A 19,578-nucleotide genomic window follows, 5' to 3' on the forward strand; every position below is an offset into this window, starting at 1 on the left:
AACATTTCAGTAGCAGATCTCCTATGAGTCTAGGTCCTTCTTAAGCTGAGGGTTCCCAGGTAGAAACTATACTGATTGAGATGAGCCATTGGCCTTATTTAAGAATGACCCAAGTCTAGTTCTGTCAGACTTGGGTCTTTCTATTTAAATTCAGGTATAGATGCTATTTTCTAGACCCCATTTTCTAGAAAATCTGTGGCAACAAAACTTTGAAAATTTGAAGACAAAATTAACATTTGAGAGAAAGGATTATAGAAAACCTGCTAAATGCCTTTTTAAAAATGGTCCCAGCCCTACTTTCCAATCCTATAAGATAGCATGCCATCACATATCTATGCCATAATTTATACTGTATTGATTTTATTGTCACAACTTTGGAAATCTCTGTCATGTGTATTTATGATGGCCCATAAATGTTTGGAATAACATTTAGAGACCAAGTCACTATTTGGAGTCAAGGAAATAGAAGGCTGTGTAGACAGGTTAGAGCCCATTAATGGACCCAGTGTGTAGACCTAAGAAACCTGCCTAAGATAACTTCTCTTGAAAAATTGAGTAAAAGAAGCCCTCAAATAATAGTAGCTCAAAATGGAAGTTTAAAAATGGAAGTCTGTGAGCTGTGTAGCCCAAAGTGATGACTCTATTTGAAAGCCCTTATTTTTTTCCTGTCCAGGAATCCTCAAATGGTATGTTTGTAAAAGGAACTGACAAAAGCATGCAGCTATACTAAGCAGCAAGATTCTCTGGATGAGCAGATCACAGCTTTCACATATTAGCACGTCCTGAACATGTAACTCCCAGTTATAGATCTGGAGTTACTTGCATCATCAATTCAATACTTTGGGACTTAGGGCTCCAGTTGTATTGGTGCCAGATGGAGAATTAATATGTTGTCTAACTCAGACTAGTTAAGGGGTTTTGCTCCTCAGAGGGAGTGGGAGAGAATGTGACTGTTTTGCTCTCATTTTCCTCATCCTGCATTAGAAACAAAGCAAAAAGTTGGCTGGAATCAGTATTAGCATTGCCCACAGCTGCTGAACTCTGATGTAACCAGATGCCATAGCTATAGCAACAGGGAAATATTGGAATTTTGAAATTAACATGCTACTGAAAGTTGCTAAATATATCACGTTTTGTGAAGGGGTTCATATTGTAGGTATTTCCATTATTTCTCAAATGACAAAGTAAGTCAGGCTTTAGACAGAAAGTTAATTTATTATATATGGTGGTTGCTGAAGTCTCCCTTACTTGATCTATATATATAAATATGTTTTTTGAAAGCAAATGAGATAAATCAGCTTGATTGTCCAAGGCACAGATGGAAATTGGGGCTGTCATAAAGCCATCTTCAGATTTGTGTGGGTGTCGGAATATTCATCTTTGGGGTTTAGTGGAAAGAACCTCAGGCTAGGAGTCAGGAAACCTAAGTCTCAGCCTCTATGATTAAATTATTAGGTGATCTTGGGCAGATCTCGGGTTCTCCATTTTTTAAATGCCAGGTGTTGAGCTCTTCTGCCTTCCAATTCTAGGATTCTGGAATAGTTAGGTTTCTAATTCTCCCGGCTGTGGCTCTGGCGGGTACTTAACTGACATCCTGTGAAATAAGAAAGAGACCCACATCCCAGGATCCCTGGATCAGAGTGGTGGGTGACACGTAAAGAGAACTGTGATTTCCCCCTATAGGCTTTTCCCTGGATAGGTAAGTGTTTTCTCCACTCAACAAACCCTATAATGGGCCTGTTGACTTCATGCTCCTTCACTCCTCCTTTCCCCGCAACTGGGCCTATGTGACTCCCAAAATGAGGCCCTGCACCTTACTCCACTCTACCTAGCAAGGCTCTGAGGCCCTACCTTGTAGTCAAGAGAGATCTGAAGGATCCAGTCATAAAAGCAGGTCATGGATGCGGTACAGCTGCAAGTTGTTCTTGGACTCTTCACCTTAGTCCTAATAAATAGATTCTTGCCACCTTTCTGTGACTGGCACACCTTGCCTTCTCTTCCATATCCAGGAGCTCATTACCTGTCTACTACCTACTTTCTGTTTTTAGGGAGCCTGGTCCCTACCTTGGCTTTGTACTTGGTGTCTTTTTCCACTGTGGACTGAAATTCTGTTGCCCTTTTCAGTCTCCCTGGGGTCTGGGCTTGTCCACTGCCAGAATTATCTGGGATCACTCATCTGCCTGTCCATGGAGATATTTGTCTAAGGCTTGTGTCCAAGACTCCATAATGCCTCATAGCCTACTAGCCAGCATAGCCTTTTGTTGCTTACTGTTGATCCTCAGTGAGGCTGCTGGCCTGCCTTGCCTAGACCTCTGCCTGCTGCTTATTACCAGACCCTCTTAAGGTGTGCCTCATCTGCTCTGTGGGGACATTGCCCTGTAACTCATATCTGGGCCTACACAACACAGTTGGTTAGTCTCTACTTCTCATCTCTTTTTGGAGACCCTAACCTCAAAGCCATCACGGGCCTGCCTAGTCTCTGTGTTTTAGATTTCCCCAGGCTGGTCTATTCTAATCCCAGCCAAGTTTTAGTTATAACTTACAAAGACTATATGGGCAGTCCTTGGGCCAGGTTGCCCTGCCTGGGCCAGGTTTGTGGGCCCGTCTCTCGAGATGAAAGCTACTGTGTCTTGTTTCTCAGTCACTATGTACCAGTTAATGAACAACCTTGTAAAACTTTGCTTTTGATGACCTTGTAGGCTAAATTCAAGTTAATATTCTGAGATGGATGATGAAGCAGAATTTTTGTGTCTTTGTAGCCTACCGTAGGTAGAGGGATGCTGTTGGGAATTTTTGAGCCACCCTGAGAAAATTAGGTGAAAGGTGAGAAATGCCTTTGTGATCATTTTGGAAGCTAAGTTGCATGTGAATCTAAGGTGGCATTGGTAGTGGTAGTAGTACTTAGTCTAGTAGTATTCAACTCCTTGCCAAGGCGCTTCTGGTTTAATGAAATGACCCAGAGCCTCAGCTTCATAGCAGGGTTGCGTGTATTGGCTAGCTACATGTCCTTGTGTTGAGGACTTACACTTTTTGAACCTCAATTTTCTCATATGTCAAGTAAGGCTTTGTGGATGATATCTTTATAAGCTTTCAGGCAATGCCAAGGAATACCAGTTAGTGGGTAGTGGATGTGAAAGTGTTTTAAGAACTGTAATGCATCATGCAGGTTATCTAGTCTTCCTTCCCAGATGGATGGAGTTTACAGACATGGGACTTCTTTCCCAGTATTGGTGGACAGGGAAGATTTGGATCAACATCCTGAGGTCAGAGTGAAGGCAAACAGCTTGACATGGAGCTAGATGAGACCAGCATGACAGTACAGAAAGCCAAGTACTTTGGGGCCAGCAGAGCTAATACATGAGGAAGTTTGAAGGAGAGGAATTTCCTGAGTGGAGAGGAATTTCCTGAGCTGGAGTACAGGGGCTACTGGCTTCTTTTTGTTTGGTGCCTGCTGTTGCTTGTCTAGTAGCTTAGACCCAAGTTATTCTGGAAGCAGTTAAAGGGTAGAAGAAGAGCAGACAGAATGTGTGGGACTATTCTTATAAGATAGGACAGGATTTAGGGACCAGGCAAAGGGTACAAAGCCAGTATCAGCTAGTCCAAGGTAAACCCAGTTCAAAGGAGAAGAGTAAATGGCCTAGATGAGCAGCAAAGGCAGACCATATTTGGACACTAATAATGGTGAATGTTATGTGTCAACTTGACTAGCTTATGGTGCCCAGTTGTTTGGTCAAATACTAGTCTAGATATTGCTGTTTAGGGATTTTTAAAGATGAGATTAACATTTAAATCAGTAAACTTTGAGTAAAGCATTACCCTCCATAATGTGAGTGGGCCTCATCCAATTCATTGAAAGCCTTGAGATTAGAAAAAAAAAAAAAAAAAAATGGTTTCCCAAAGAAGACAACATTTGGCCTCAAGACCATAACATGGAAACCCTGCCTGAGTTTCTAGGCTGCTTGACCGACCATGCAAATTTTGGATTCCAGACTGTAACATCACTTCTTACCTGGGTTTCTAGCCTGTTTGCATGTGCAGACTTACTGTCTCCCACAATTAACTGAACCAGTTCCTTAAAATCTCTCCCTCTCTCTCTCTCTCCATACACAGACACACACGCACACACACACATGCGCACACATTTTTTGAATGTTGTTTGTCCCCTTCAAAACTCATGTTGAAATATGATTGCCATCGTGACAATATTTAGCAAGTGGGGCCTTTGAGAGGTGATTGGATCGACAGGGCTCTGCCCTCATTAGTGGATTAATGCTGTTGAATAGGAGTGAGTATGTTATAAAAGGGCAAGTTTGGCCCCCTTTTGCTCTCTCCCTCTCAGCTCTTGCTCTTCTGCCATGTGAGGAATAGTGTTTCTCCCTCTGGAGGATGTAGCATTCAAGAAGCCATCTTGGAAGTGGAGACAGCTTTGACTCGATGCCAGATCAGCTGGTACCGTGATCATGGACTTCCAGCTTCCAGAACTGTGGAAAACATATTTCTGTTGTTTATAAATTACCCAGTCTATGGTATTCTGTTAGAACAGCACAAAATGAACTAAGATAATGTGTGTGTGTGTTTATGTGTGTGTATGCACATGTATGAGCATGTGCATGTGTGTGAGTTTGTGTGTGTATCTCCTATTTGTTCTGTCTGGATAACTATGACTGAAACAGATATGATGAAGATAGCAATGTGGCTTTGAGCAGAGACAGTTGCAGGATTATGGAGAGCCTTGAGTGAGCTGTCATTATGAGTTCTTTCACCCAAATAGTCATAAAACATTAAGTAATATTTGAGTAATAATAATTAATTATTACTATGTCTACTAAGTGAGCATATATTGTGCCATAGAGGTTGGTTGGCACAATTTCTATTGACTCAAGATTTCTGAGATGCTAATCCAGAGCCTGAGTGGAAGTCTCTCATCTTCCTGTCAGAGAAGCTTTACTCTCCTGAAGGGAGCACCAAAAGCTGGGTATCCTCCATCAGGGAATGGGGATCTGAATAGAAAAGGCCTCCAGTTCTGTCAGGTTAATACTGGGATCAAGAAGGACTTTTTATATTAATGGAGTCAATGCCATTGCAAGTTAGCATTCATTTAGTCCACCTCTTCATTGTACACATAGGGAGAGTGAACCTGAGAGAAGAGAAGCCACCTTTATAGGCCACACAGCAAGTTGGTGGCACAGCCAGCCCTCACACTCACATCTCCTGATAATAAGTAAGGTAGAGAAGAAAGGAGAAGGAAAGAGATGAAGGTTGTTTGCTAGAAGAGAAGTCTGGATTCCCATTATGCTTTTTCTGTGGGCCATTTGGTGAGTAATTGTTCCAAAGTTTGGAAGTGTCCTATTTTTCATAGCTGGATAGAATGGAGAGAAAATAGAAAGGTTTAAAAAATAAAGTGAAATAACATAACATATTTGTAAGGGCCCCTAACTACTAAATTACAAAATTGAAAATGATCTAGGCCGGGCGCGGTGGCTCAAGCCTGTAATCCCAGCACTTTGGGAGGCCGAGACGGGCGGATCACGAGGTCAGGAGATCGAGACCATCCTGGCTAACACGGTGAAACCCCGTCTCTACTAAAAAATACAAAAAACTAGCCGGGCGACGTGGCGGCGCCTGTAGTCCCAGCTACCCGGGAGGCTGAGACAGGAGAATGGGGTGAACCCGGGAGGCGGAGCTTGCAGTGAGCTGAGATCCGGCCATAGCACTCCAGCCTGGGTGACAGAGCGAGACTCCGTCTCAAAAAAAAAAAAAAAAAAAAAAAAAAGAAAATGATCTATATGGTTTTCATTGATGAGTAAATCTGCTCTCTGGTGGACTTCTCTAGTGGGAACAAGGCCACTGCAGTCAGTCTGACCACCTTGACCAAAGGCCAGGTTTGCCCTTGTTAAAATAAAGGTACACTGTGCTTGCTGTGGGACCAGGCTTCCTTATTTCTCTTCTGTATTTGTTCAGGAATTCGGTTCTGTCCCATGAGCATACTAAATTGAATTGATCAATGAAAATGGCATCTGTGCTTGTTTGTTTTAACTTGACTTTGATAGCTTCATCCATTAAACTTTCAATGAAGTTGTAATTTCTTAAAAAAAAAAAACCCTAAATTTTAAAACATGCTGGCAGTTCATAATTACCTTGGTGTGTATCAAGATGAATCAGTGAAGGTGACTCTCTTTCCTTTGCATTTACTATTGTTGCTTTGTGCCTGTGTTTTCTATTTAGGATTTATTAGTGTAAATCCCCCTTATACATCATTGAAAGCATTAGGATTTATGTAGTATTAAATCCATATGAGGATTTATATGGAATTAAATCCAATCTAAAAGACAGTGGATAACCTAGTAGGGTTTTGTACCCATAATTTCTACCACTCTTTGTGGAAAAGCATTTCGTTACAAACTTTCATATTTGGGAAAGCAGTGTTCTACAAATGGCATCTATTATTGCCGATGTGGAGTGTTTTACTGTACTTTGCATGTAGTCCCTGGGCTCCTCACTGAGACGCATCCTCATGGCAAAGCATCTTTCATGGCCAGGAGGAGGACATTAACCTCCTCTCTGCTCCTTCCCTGTTTGGAGCACAGCACAGCTTTGATTAACTCTTTAAAGAGCCTTCTGTTTACATGCTCTCACAGATCTGCTGACAGTATTTGCAAAGCACATTGCAATTTTTGACAGCAGGCGCCACTGGGGTGGGGAAGATACTTGTCAGCTTTTTCCTTTGGTGACTTTCCTTCCATTTTTTTTTTTTTTTTTTTAAATCTTTGGAGGGAATGAAAACTGCTCCAGGTTGCTTCTTGCTATTCTCCCCTTTTATTTCTTTTCTCTTCTTTGTATATGCTTTTCTGCCATCCCATATACCAACTGATGCGGTGATTGAGTGACTTTCATCCATTCAGTCAAGTATTTACTGCGACCTACTTCATGCAAAGTACTGTACAATGTACTGAGTTTTTAGAGTTATTTCTGAGTTGTTGTCCCTTTTTAAATTATAAAAATAATACATACTTATGGTAAAAATGCACAGTACAAAAGGATATAAAATGGAAAGAAGATCCTCTTCCACATCAAGCCCCTCGTTTCACTCCTTTGTATAACATCAATAACAATTTCTTACATATCCTTGTAAAAATTTTCTATATGTATATAAGTGTGTATGTAATGTATACATTCATACATATATGTATACATAGATAACACACACATTTACTTATATATGCTTTCTTAGAAAACACAGACTGGAGCATGGCAAACACAGTTTTGTACATCCATTTCCATATTACAACGTGGAAGGCCATTTGCTTTGCTATAAAGAAATACCTGAAGCTGGGTAATTTGTAAAGAAAAGAGGTTTACTTGGCTCATGGCTCTACAGGTTGTACAGGAAGTTTGGTGCTGGCATCTGCTTCTGGTGAAGCCCTCAGAAAGCTTACAATAATGGTGGAAAGCTAAGGTGGAGCAGGCACATCATATGGTGAGAGAGAGAACAGGAGAGAGATGGAGGAGGTCCCAGACTCTTAAAAAAACAGATCTCATGTGCACTCAAAGTGAGAACTCACTTATCACCAAGGTGATGATGCTAAGCAGCTAAAGGGGCTGACCAGTCACTTCTCTCCAGGTCCCACCTCCAACATTAGGAATCACATTTCAACATGAGATTTGGAGAGGACACACATTGAAACCATGTCACATGTGTACCTTTCCATCCTTTCCATGTCAGCACATTCAGTCTTGCTGACTCCCTTAAAGGCTACGTGGTTGAAATGTAACTTTAGGAAAACCCTGAGGTTTTGATAAGTTTTATGTAGAGGGCACTGAATTTGATTTTGAATGTATAAATTCAGTGTTCATTTGCTGTCTTCAGGTTTCTTTTACTTTTTCTCTATATCGAGGGCACTACCCAGTTATGCATTCTCACACTTGAAGAATTCTGGCGGCTTGCAAATGTTCCATGGAGATGAAAATTAACTTGATTGGTTTTCCTTCCTGAACACCATGTGTCCACTCTGTCCTTGGGCGACACTGAGGAACTTAGAAATGTTCAGTTCTGTGATTGGGCCATGATCGCATCCTGATTCTGAATCCCTAAAACACAAAGGCAAGGCAGCTGGAGAGCCAGGATTGGAGTCCACCAGAAGAAGGCAGAGATAGAAACTGTCTCTTGGTTACCAAGGTTTCTCTTAGAAAACCTCATTCACACAAATCTGAATTCAAAGAGGCAACACCCAGGGTGAGTAACATTGATAAGGAAACTACAGAACTCTGATCAGGAAAATAAAATAAAAGACCATTCCCTCTTGTGTCTTGGTGTTTTGGGTCAAAGTAGGGGTTGCAAGTCTGTATCTCTAACTAGTTCCTCAGTATCCAAAAGGAAGGGCATTTCAGATGTTAGATAACTGTCCTTTATTCACTGTCTGATAGAAATTTAATGGTTACAAAGGGGTTTGTTTTTATGTTTTTAGTTTTATTATTTTTAGTTTATTTCTAGCACTGGAAAATAAGCCTGAAAATCTGGAAAGGGAAAGGCCAAACCAATCGCAGTTGCCCTGGAATTGTGGGGGCATTCCCAATAACGAATGTCTAGATGGTGTGTTTATTCCAGTTCCAATCCAATCCAATGAATATTTGTCAAATGCCTGCTGTGAATAAGATAAAGAATGAATAAGACATGGCTCTCACTCTCCAGGAGTTCACACTGTAATGGGAAATTGACATGTGCACTGTTAATTCTCATACAAAGAAGGCAATAATAAAGGTCTATACAGAAGTTTAAACAAGGTGTTACGGGAATATTGGAAGAGTAAAAAATTATTTCGAATTAGAGTATCTGGAAGTATGTTGCTTGAAAGAAGGTGGTTTTGAGCTTTGTCTTGGGGTGATGAGATTATTATAGGAAGACATTGAGGTGAAAGGTAGTTTAGGTTGAAGAACCACACATTCTGCAGGTGTGCAATCCCAGGGAATGCATGGCAATTAGTCTGGTAAGGTGGAGAGCAGGATGGCATACAACTGGAGAGGTAAGTCCGACCCAGTTTATGAAGAGCTTTGAATACTAGACTAAGAGTGTGGACTTGCTCTGTAGATTAAGGGGACTCTTGAATACCCACCCCTCAGAATCACAAAGGAGTCTGTTTCCTGTCATCATAGCACTTGGTTCTTTCTCAGTAGCCCCTTTTACAGACAAATTCCTTCTAGTTACATTTGTACTCATTTGGTGAAGATTCTCTGTGAGAAATACTTGACTTTTAAAAATGTGACACATAAGTTGATTTAAACATCTCTGATATATCAATAATGTATTTTATTCATTTCTCTCCCCAATAGTGTATGTAACTACATACACTATGTAATCATTGACTATGATTACAGTCTGTGTTGATATAACCTAAGAGTGGTTATGCATGATCTGGGTGGTATTGCATCTGAAATTTATCCTACTCTGTAATATGTTCCATTGAGCTTATACCAAACCAGTCTAGCTATGCCATCAGGTTTCTCTTTACCAGCTCTATTTATGGTCTTTCTCTGACATTCCTATAAGAATGTCAGGTTAAATTATATCAGATGCTTCTCTCTCCAAGATATGTTAACTTTGCTCCATCCTCTTTCACCATTCAGCTTGTCATTCTATCATGAACAGGAATTAGCTTTGTTTGGCATGATTTGTGTTTGAAGAATCTGTATTGACTACTGTTTATCACTTGGGTTTCCCCTAGATACTCATAAATGACTGCCTTAATAATTGTCCTCACAGCTTACCAGATATTGAAATTAAATTTATGAGTTTAATTCCCTGAGTTCCCTGGGGACTTTTTTTTTTTTTTAAAGAAAAATGGAACACGGCAGTTTCATGACTCACAATAACTCTTCCATAATAACCAATGTGATAAAAACATTTTTTCAGGGAAACAAATTTCAGTTTTAGCCTTCCAAATGATTATTACAAAAATTAACAAATAATAAAAAAATTGAAATACTAAAAGACATCCTGTATATCTCAAACTGTTTATTTATTGTACTCACACATATTCTTAAGTGCCGTAAAAGATGCCTAGAAGTCTTTAATCCACTAGTATGTAGTCCTTACTTGGTGCTGGCAACTGAAAATTTGGTCTTTTTATATACAAATTGTTACACACATAAAAAATAGCCCAATAATGGCACTTTTTGTTTGTTTGTTTGTTTGTTTGAGACGGAGTCTTGCTCTGTCGCCCAGGCTGGAGTGCAGTGGCCGGATCTCAGCTCACTGCAAGCTCCGCCCCCCCGGGTTTACGCCATTCTCCTGCCTCAGCCTCCCGAGTAGCTGGGACTACAGGCGCCCGCCACCTCGCCCGGCTAGTTTCTTTTTTTGTATTTTTTTAGTAAACACGGGGTTTCACCATGTTAGCCAGGATGGTCTCAATCTCCTGACCTTGTGATCCGCCCGTCTCGGCCTCCCAAAGTGCTGGGATTACAGGTTTGAGCCACCGCGCCCGGCCAATAATGGCACTTTTTATAGCTTATTTCATAAGTACTCTTGGTCGGACATATGCTAAAGTATTGTTACAGGTTGCTGAGGCAACCCGCCTGCTACAGTTGTGGTTAACTCTACGATTTACTGATAATGCTGACCTGAGACTTGAGTCTTACCTTCACTGAATGCAGTACAGGTGTACTGTAGGTAGGCCATGGGTGGACCATAGCTACCTCTAAATCTTTACAGAAGATTTTGAATGTGGCTTTTGTTGCAAAGAAAATAAGTAAAATAAAATAAATCTCTACAGAAGACTGGCAAGAGATTGGTGCATATTTAATAGCAAACAGTGTGATGCTTTGAAAGGGTTGGATAACAGAACACTGAACAACAGCAAGAGCTTTAGTGGGGTTTAGGTTTCGGTAGTTGTCCAGCCAAGACTCTGCCTGTTATTGAAGCTAGGGATATGTGGAGTGACCAGTTTACATCAGTCATAGTAGAGAAGTAATTGCTTTTATCTGACTAAAGCAGTCTGGACCCAGTCAACAACATGCTGATGCTACAGTCCCTATTCTTGATGTTTTATTGGAAAGTGGTAAGACTTCTTTTTCTCTCTTAGCTGGTACCAACCATTTGCAGTGGTATGTTCTAGAAGCAAATCATATTTCAGAGCTCTTTTGTTGTGTAATTTTTTTCAATAGGCATGATGGGTATTCTGGAAGCCGTATCATGGTGCTGTTTGCTTGGCTGTGTGTCATCGTTATAATGCATAGGTTTTTTACTTGTTTGTGTGAATGTTTTTATTCCAAAGACTGCCAGCCAGGGCCATGCAGCAAACAAGCAATAGGGAAATATTCCACTATGCAATCCTATTTTGAGATGATATTTAGGATGAGAGAACATGCATTAGTTACCTACCAGCTTGACAGGAATGGATTCCAAATCTGACACACCATAGCCTCAATTCTCACCAGTGTGCTCCTGGAAAGGCCAGCTCATGGTAAGCTCCTTAGAATTTGTTAGTAGTGGGGAAGCCTTGAGTTTCAGGAGAACGTGTTTGGATGGCATTTTAAGAAGCCATTCCATTTTTGGTAGAGTAGAAAAAGTCTGCATCTGAGTCTTTAGTACAGTCTGTTCTCTGGATGAACACAATGATTGTCTCTCTCACATTTTTCTGATATTTATTCTGCAAATCAGTGCATGAGCCCCTGCCACTCTTCTAAATAAGCTTCCAGGCATTACCTGCATGCTGTGTTCCTGTGGTGGGATGGCAGTAATCTCTGCTAAGATAAACGGGAGCTTCTGTGGATAAAGTGTAAACGCAGTGAAGTGTGTGTGGCTGGAAGATTTAATGCCTCTACAGGTAATTTTTTTAGAGGGGGATCTGGCATTTAATCAAATCCAGAGTCATTATGTAAATTTAATCACCTTGCAACACACTAGTAATTTTATTATCTCCTTTTCATTTGACAGTGCTTAGATACAAGTTGAGCTTGGAATTCCAGAGGTAGAGCACTGCTGATTGGAGGCATATTAAATAAAATATACTGTGGAAATGAGATAAAACCTTTATTCTTGCCAATGATTGTCACTCTTGTATGCAGGTGTCCAACAAAGAATTTTTGAATAAAGTGTGCCTTTAAAGTTTCCCACCTTTCTTAAAGCTCCCAGTGAATTGCAAAGGGCCTGTTTGGAATGGACCACATTAAATCTACTTCAAATGAAAACCTTTACACTGAGTGAGATATGGTTCAACTCTTCTTAACACAAGGCCTTTACACTTGTGTAGTCCATTTTGGTTTGGCCTATCTTGTCACTAGAATGCTATCTGAGCTTGGATTATTTATGCCATAAGATTTCTTAAAATTGAAGGCAGTATTTCCATTCATCAGCACTAGTTTTGATAGATGTTTAAAAGATGCAGTAGGGTTGATGATCCTGAATACACAAATTACTGATCACCACATCAAGTTGGATTTCCCTAAAGGTGTATGGCTTTTTGACCTTGTGATTTACACTAATGATTATGTCTTAATAAAAGTCATAAAGCTAAATACTTTATGTGTGATCTAAGGAGTGAAATTAGAAAGGAAGCAAGAGGAGAGACATACTGTGTTGAACTGATCTTGCTAAGGCAGAAGAAATGGCATTTTATGGTGTTTTTTCTTTCCTTCACTTCTCTGTTTTACTTCCACTTTTTATCTCTTAATTTGAAAGAAACTCTTGAGAATATCTCTTCTCCTGCAGACGAAGACACCATGAGCTCCCCCATCCATACACTAGAACACGTAGGCCCTTGGTCAACCAGAGAGTCTTTCCTTTAATCAGGTGATATCTCTCCTTTTATACCTTGCAGGCATGGAAGCCAATGACTTGGGCAAATGCCCCTAATTCAGGATCAACTCAGATGACCAGGTTTCCCCTACCTAGAGTGCTACTTATTGCAGTGAAAACTTTTCTTTCCAAAAACCTTTAATTAAACCTTTAATAACTCCCTGACTCATAACATGGCTTCATAATGGAAAATCAAAATGGCATAATCTGGGATTAAGATTTAAGTGCCTTACTATCTAGTTTCCCATTGAGCTGAGTATCTGTTCTCTGTTTAGCACTTATGCCTCAATTGTCTCATTCTAAAATGGAAGTAATGATCACTACCTACCTCCAAGGGTTGGTATAGGATTCAGTGAGGCATTTGATGTGGAAGTATCCAACACTCAGTTTGGCATAGAGTATATGTTCAGTGAGGGCAAGTGGAATTTGAATGATCTTGTGAGTGCTAAGAGGTAATAATCCAGGGTTAGTATGCAACCCTAACAATGGGGCTACCATGTACAATCACAGTGAGGGTCTGAATCAAATGAGGATAATTGGGCTCTGGCTTTGGTGTCTCCTTTTGTGGGTTGCAGCTGATAAAATAAGTCCTCTTTTGTCACAGCATCATACAAAAGTAGGTTCACACATGTACACACACACACACACACACACACATACACGTGGCTTGGGTGAGAGAGTATATCAAATAATCCCATAGTAGAGAGATGATGAGATTGCTGTTAAGGGATGTCCTTATTTGGCTAAAACTTGTGTGACTTTAGGAAATGGACTTACCCGCTCTCTCTCAGTTTCTCTCTCTCTCTCTCTCTCTCTCTCTCTCTCTCTCTCTCTCTCTCTCTCTCGTCTATCCATTCATCCAACCATCTGTCCATTCATTCAAAAAGCACTTATGAAATATACCCATCACTATATTTCTGTCACCATTGCTGAGTAGTGATGATAGAAAGATTGATACTTTTCCTTTCCTTAAAGAGCTTATACTCTTGGAGAGAGGGACAAGCAAACAGTTATAAGACACTCTTAATCCATTTGGGCTGCTATAACAACATACCTTAGACTGGAAAATTTATAAATAACGTAAATTTATCACTAACAGTTCTTGAGGCTTCAGAAAGTCCAGAAACTAAGGTGCCAACAAGTTCAGTTGTCTAGTGAAGGCTCTCTCCTTCATAGATGGTCCCTTCTTGCTGCATATTCACATGGTGAAAAGGGCAAGAGGCTAATAAACTCTCTGAGCACTCTTTTATAAGAGCACTAATCCCATTCATGAGGATCCACCCTCATGACCTAATCACCTCCTAAAAGTCCCATCTCTTAATATTATTGCTTTGGGGATTAGGTATCAACATGAATTTGGGAGTGACACAAACATTCAGACCATAGCAAATACTATTTCAAAGTGACAAAAGCATGCAGAGGGTATCATGGGAATAAAGAGAAGGTTCCTTTCCCAGCCTGGAGTGGGAATGAGTGGTCAGAGAAGACTTCAGGAAGAGGTGGTGCTTGGGCTAAGTCCTAAAGGGTAAAGAGGTGTTTACATAGTAACAAGTGGCGGGGGCGGGTGGAAGATTGTGTTTTAGCTGAGGGCAAACCCTGGGCTCTAATGCTGTGCAGTTCCTATACTGTCCAATACTGGTAAGAGTTCTGATCAGACCTGACAGCCATACATGAAATGTAGACTCAGCGTTTGTTTGTAGCCCACCAGATGTGTTGAGAACACTGTGGATAAGTGCATATTTTAGTGCTTCTGTAAAGCCCTAGAAAGTAAATATTTTAGGCTTTGAAGGCCATGAGGTCTCTTTTGCAACTATGCAGTGCTATGTCATCACAGATTTAATTTCCATTTTTCTAATAGTTGACAATGTTGAAAATATCATGTGCTTATTTGCTATCTACACATCTTTGTTGAAATGTCTCTTGATGTATTTTCCCCATTTTCTAACTGAACTTTTTTCTTACTATTGAGTTTTGAGAGTTTTTTATTATATTCTAGATAAAAGACCTTTGTAAGATATGTGATTTGAAAATATTTTCTTCTAGTCTGTAGCTAGTCTTTTCATTCTCTTAACAGTGTATTTCACTGAACAAAATTTTTTAATTTGGATAAAGTCCAATTTATCAACTTCTGTTTTTATGGATCATGCTTTTAATGTCATATCCAAGTACTCTTCAGGTAACTCAAGGTCAGGAAAATTTTCTCCTATTTTTTTCTAAACATTTTATTGTTTTATGTTATATGTTTAGATCTATAATCCACCTTGAGTAAATTTTTGTATAAGGTATAAGATTAGGTTGATGTTATTTTTTTTTCATACTGTTATACAATGATTTCAGTACCATTTGTTGAAAAAACATATTTCTCCATTGAAATGCTTTTGCATTTTTGTCAACAATGAGTTGGCCATATTTATGTGAGCCATTTTTATACTCTGTTTTCTGTTTTATTGATCTATGTGTCCTTCCCTTTGACAATAACACACCGTCTTGATTACTGTGTATATACAGTAAGTCTTAAAATCAGATAGTGTTATTTCTACAGTTTTATTCTGTTTTTTAAAAATTGTTTTAGCTCTTTTAGTTCCTTTGCTTTTTATATAAATTTGACATTCCACTTATCTGTAAATACAAAAAGTTCTATGGGATATTGATTGGAATTGCATTAAATTATGCTGTTTCTTTCAGTCCATAAACATGGTATAACTCTATTTAAATCTTCTTTGATTTCTTCCATCAGGGTTTTATGGTTCTCAGGATGAAGAATCTGTACATATTTTGTTACACTTATACCTAAGTATTTAAATTTGTTTTGAGCTATTATAAATTATATATACACACACACACACACACATATTTAAATTTTGGTTTTCAGTGGTGCTTTGCTAATATATAGAAATATGCTTGATTTTTGTGTGTTGACTTGTTTTCCATCACCTTGATAATACTCACTTATTTTTAGGAGTTTTTATGTAGATTTCTTGAGATTTTCTATGTAGATAGTCATGCTGTTTACAAACAGAGTTTTCTTTCTTTTTTTCTGATATGTGTGCCTTTTATTGATTGATTTTTGCCTTGCTGCGTTGGCTAAGACTTCCATAATGATACGGAATACGTGGTAAGAGTGGATGTCTTACATTGTTACCAGCCTTCAGGAGAAAACATTTAGATTTTCGCCATTAAGTATGATGTTATCTGTAGGTTTTTTGGAGACGTTCTTTAAAGTTGAGAAAGTTTACTTCTATTTCTAGTTTGCTGAGATTTATTTTTAATAATTAATGGATGTTGGCTTTTGTCAAGTGCTTTTTCTATATCAACTGCTACAATTACGTGACTTTTTTACACTGTTAGTATGATCAGTTATATCAATTGAATTATTCTATTATTGAAGCAACCTTACAATCTTGTGATAAACCCCACTTGATTGTGGTGTCAGAAAGGGCCTGTGATAAATCTCCAGATATATACTCATTTTACTTCTCTTTGCCCTGTAATGTAAATGCAGTTATACTGGTATCATAAAGGTACATTTGGGTACTAGGGAAAGGTCAGAGAGAGAATGCTGAGAGGTGGAAGGCATTCTGCCTGAATGAGGAGCCAAAGAAGGCAATGGAAGCTAGGGGAGAGAATGTAAGAACTGTTCCATGAGCAAGCCAAAAGTGAGCCAATCCATCAGGCTGCAACCATTGAGTGAGTGCCTGCTATGTGCCAAGCAGTTGACACAGGCTAAAAGGTTCTAAAAAGAGTCAAGATTGAATAACAAAGAAAGAAGGCCCTTGAGGAGCTTGATCATGCTGGGGGCCAAAGGTGAGAGGGTTTCTGTATTCTAGTTCTGGAATTTAGCTGATGAACACTGAACCCAGGACCCAAGTGACTGCCTGGAGCAGCCTGAGGTACTTTCTTGGCCTGCTGGTAGGTAAAATAAGTGAAAGGAGAAGAGTCTGGGAAAGGTGGCCTCGGTGGCTTACCTGGCACCTGCAATTTGATTAGATGTGTATAACTTGTGTCTTAAAATCCCTCACATTGGGCAAGGCAGGCCAACCTGCAACCGGCAGGCACTGAGATAGGACCGTGGGCTCTGAGAGGGAGAGATAATTAGAGATTTTCTTCAAAACTGAGGGCTTGACCTTTCTGCTTACTTACTGTGATCACTATAATGCCACTGCCTTAGGCAGTGATACCCAGTTTGATCTCCTCTCAGCAACTGTTAGGTCAGTATCTCCATCCATTATTTTCTGTGGAAGGTCTGGTAGCCTGAGAGTTTGAGCAAAACCAACCTGACCACCTATTTTTATAGTATGTAGCTCAGTATTCTCAACCATGATTGCACATTAGGATCTCCAGAGATCAGAACCAGCTTAATAGACATGTGACCAGTGCATTTACACAGGACCCCTTGCACAGAAGGGAGGGCCATGCTGGGAAATTAATGCTCTGTGGTTTCCATTTGAAACTTAGTAATTTTTATCTTCGAACCTGTGTTTTGTAAGTGAAGTATAATGAGACAATGAAGCATGTACTGGGGGCTTGAAATCTTGATTCACATATGGGTCTACCTCCTACCAACTGCCCACATCTCCAGGATGAGATTTTGGCCACCACTCCCTTGATTTCTGGTGCCCTTGGCCTTACCTGGGCCCCCCTTTCTCATACTTGTTCATCCATCCCCAGCAGAAGCCTGGATGTTGGGAGAGTCAGGATCAGATGCATGCACCCTGCAGCCCCTCTAAGTAGGGCATGACACCGATCATCTCTGCTCCTGTCTCACAGCACCAGGTACATTCAGTGGGAAACACAGTGGCAGCAAGCCTCTTGTCCATCCCTGATTTAGGTACCTAAGTGTACCCTAGTAAAGAGGTTGTAATATCCTTGGGAGTTGCCTGTCTTCTGTGGGATGGGATGGTGGGCCCATGGGAAGAGAGATGCTAAAGCTCAATTTCCTTGCCTTCTGATAAGGCACAGCATGTCAGTCTGGTGAGTGGTGGAAGGGAGGACCCAATAGTTGTCAGGCCCAATCACACACACAAGACACAAGTCACTGGGTGGGGCTCCTGGGTGCCTTCAAGGGTCTACCCTCAGCCCATGACTATCCCCGTGCCCAAGAGAATGTCCTTTGGGCCTGCTTCATGTCTGGAGAGACCCTCTCTTTCTCCTTCCAACCTTCCTGAATCTGACTTGCATTAGTCTCTTCCAGCCAGCTCAAGGCACCTTCCAGAGATGAAGTATGAAATACAAATTGTACAATTTTGGTGATTCTGCATAGGAGTTAAATGCTCTGATATTTTAATTTAAGATATCACTGTGTCGTACAATATAAAGATGAACAGTAAAATATCTATTAATGATTTAAAATTTTAGTTTTTCTTTACTTAGAATGACATTGAATAGCAAAGAGGAAACACCATGGCAGGTTGAATGAGAAACCACAGAAGAAAGGAAAACATCGTTATATTTTAGTACCTTTAAAGGCACTTTTTCTCTGTTTTTTTGAACAAGGCATGCCATATTTTAATACCTTTAAAGGCACTTTTTCTCTGTTTTTTTTGAACAAGGCATGCCACATTTTCATTTTGCACTGGGCCCCACAAATTACATATCCAGTCTTGTCTGGGGTTATATTTAAAATATATGGATGTATCCAAATTAATTGGCATTGGATAGGGCTCTAGGCATCTGCATTTTTAAAGGCATTCCAGAGACTCTGTTGTAGAAAGAAAGTAGAAATAAGCAAAGAGCGAAAGCTAGAATTAAACCCTGTGGTACTAGATTAGCGTCAGAGAGATCCATATGAAAAACCAGTAAATATGTCTATCTGTCTATCTGTAAAGATAAGTAGATACAGAAATGAATGTTGATACCGTGTTGTCACAGTCTGTTCAGGCGACTATAACAGAGTACCTTAGACTGGGTAATTTATAAACAATAGAAATATATTGCTCACAGTTCTAGAGTCTGGGAGGTCCATGATCAAAGGGCCAGCAGATTCTGTGTCTGGTGAGGGTTCTTTGCTTCATAGATGGTGCCTTCTTGCTGTGTCCTTACATGGTGGAAGGGGTAAGGAGCTAAGAAGCTCCTTTAGACCTCTTTTATAAGGCCACTAATCGCATTCATTAGGTTTCTGCCCTTATCCCTTAATCACTTCCCAAAAGGACCCACCTCTTAATACCAACACATTAGGAATAAGATTTCAGCATATAAATTTTGGAGGGACACAAATATTCAGCAGATGTATTCTTGGATATATATCTATGTGTATATGTATATGTATATAGTTGTCCCTCCATATCCATAGATTCTGCATTCGTGAGTTCAAGCAACTGTGGATTAAAGTATTTGGGGGGGGGGAAGCAATAAAAAAATAACAATATAACAATAAAAAAACATACAAAGGAAAAACAATATGGTCTAACAACTACTGACATGGGATTTACATTATATTCGCTATTATAAGTAATCTAGAGAGGATTTAAAGTATACAAGGGGATGTGTGTAATTTATATGCAAATACTATACCATTTAATATAAGGAACTTGGGCATTCATGGTATCCAACATGGATTTTGGTCTCCACAGGGAGTTCTGGAACCAGTCCTCTGTGGATACTGAAGGCTGACTGTATTTCAGATCTCTGTCCACTGAGAGGGCCTAGAAGCAGCAACACTGAAGTAGAATTAAGCTTACCTAGAACTACATCTTGTTACCTAAATACCATTCTCAATTAAAAAGAATTAGACCTTCTTAGAGAAATAGGTAATGAGAGAATACACCACAGTAATAATTTCAGAGGACAAG

The 19,578-nt window shown here is 39.8% G+C and overlaps 1 long non-coding RNA gene across 1 annotated transcript in view; it reads left to right on the forward strand.

Annotated features, from left to right (window-relative positions):
• LOC104664546 overlaps positions 1 to 14,702 on the forward strand; it is a 72,792-nt gene extending 58,090 nt beyond the window's left edge. The window contains exon 6 of the long non-coding RNA XR_004058292.1: positions 11,654 to 14,702. This is a non-coding gene — a long non-coding RNA (uncharacterized LOC104664546). The remainder of the gene's footprint in view (positions 1 to 11,653) is intronic.
• Positions 14,703 to 19,578: the final 4,876 nt, after the last annotated feature.

Source organism: Rhinopithecus roxellana, chromosome 7, assembly GCF_007565055.1.
Source record: "Rhinopithecus roxellana isolate Shanxi Qingling chromosome 7, ASM756505v1, whole genome shotgun sequence".
Lineage (NCBI taxonomy): Eukaryota > Metazoa > Chordata > Mammalia > Primates > Cercopithecidae > Rhinopithecus > Rhinopithecus roxellana.